Below are 1,793 nucleotides of genomic sequence, written 5' to 3'. Positions count from 1 at the left end.
TGTGAAAGTCCCAAAGAAGCCATGGAAATCCTGAGTTTCAGCAAAACCTGAAGAATAGTGATGTAGGAATGACTGGGGACATCCAATGGGGAAAGAAGAAAGAGATGTGGGAAGTTCTGAAGGCATATAAATCCCCAGCCTCTGGCTGTCCTACCCTGAGAAAGTCTTTTAACACTTACAATCCCTCCTTCAAAAGAACTATTACCATATCGTGGGTGTGTGGTCACAGAACAGAAAAATCCTGGTTTCTGACTCCCAAGTCAGAATCCTGTTTCTATTTTAATTGAGAAGCAAGTTGTTTCCTAACGCAATAAGGAGGAAATGAGGTTTTACCAACAAGCAGTGCAGTGACATCAAGCAGCTCTCTTCATTTTGATTAGCCCTCCCATTTGAGCAGATGTAACTCATGCCTATGAGTGTCATGTTTTCATCACCCACAATGTACTGTAGGTTTACAGAATCACAAGATCTTCTAAACAGGAGATGAGGTCAAAAAGACCCTTTAGACAAACTCAGGAGGAGCTACAGTATACTAAGAAAAAGAAGTTAATGTGAAATTCTCGTGATTTTAAGTAGTTTCAAAATCAATTCCATATTGCTCTGTTCTTTCTTATTCTGATAATTGAGAATCATTTTCGCCAGCATGCAGTGCTTTTAACTGACTCATATGCTCCTCAATCACCGGCAAAGGCTTCCATAATAAGCAGCAAAGTAGCACTCACTACATGTGTCTCATTCTTTCATCTTGCTTTCACCAATTTCCCCTATTAAATTAATATTCACAGTCACATTTGGACACCACTCTGGCTCTGAAACAGCATCAGCATAAGGGACTGAGGGAACAAGCATTTTGATTTCTTAAGTAGAGGCCTCAAATTCCTTTTGTACAGCTAAGTAAACTAACCAGGGATGGGTGAGAGGTGGCCTTTTGCATCATGAACTGAACCCTCCAAACTCGTGCCTGGGATGGGGATGAGATCCACTGAAAAATTCTACAGCCTTTGTAATTAATGACTCAAACTAACAAAATCATGATGTCATTCTACAGGCTATGTCAGATCTAAGAAGGAGGGTTTGTGGAAACATACAGGAAAGCAACATAGCCCTGTGCCTCCACAGTCTTTTGTTGAGGCAAATCTATCACATTTTATTGAAAAAATAATCCCTTCAAAGTGGCACGTTGGGCTCACATTTCTGTGTAGAATTTGTGTAAATTGGATGCAATTTTTTTTAAAAACTAGCCCATTTTCTGGTGGGTACCAGAAGGAGTTTTTATAAATTCCAACAGTAGAATAGCAGTGGGTAACAATTATATATATACATATAAATATATATATATATATATACACACACAGACACATTTGCAGCCTGTGAGTAGCAATGGCTGTATGTCTTATCTTGTATACGATATGCTCCATCAGCTACAAGCCGTAATCACAACACCAGACTTTCATTCATGTCTTCTAAGCAGCTCCTGGCGCTCAGCCGCCTCGGCAGAAGCACAGAAGGCTGGGTGGGATGGTGAGAGGTAGATTACTTCAACTGCATAAAAGTAACTGCGGGGTGGGAGGAAACATCTCGTAATTAGAACACGGGACGGAAATTAAGGTCTCTACCAACTCTGTCACAAAGGGAGTTCGTGATCCTTGGCGGAAAGCTTTCCGACCGCCCTCTCTCCACCTGCACAGCCGGGGCGGTGGGGCACAGGGACACTTGCACAGCGAGCGCCCGTGAGCACCCGGAGGTTTTCTCTGATGGCGGCAGGACCTTTGCCGAGCCGGAGGACCAGCTGC

The sequence above is a fragment of the Geospiza fortis genome, unplaced genomic scaffold (assembly GCF_000277835.1).
Source record: "Geospiza fortis unplaced genomic scaffold, GeoFor_1.0 scaffold16, whole genome shotgun sequence".
Lineage (NCBI taxonomy): Eukaryota > Metazoa > Chordata > Aves > Passeriformes > Thraupidae > Geospiza > Geospiza fortis.
This window is presented reverse-complemented; position numbering follows the sequence as displayed.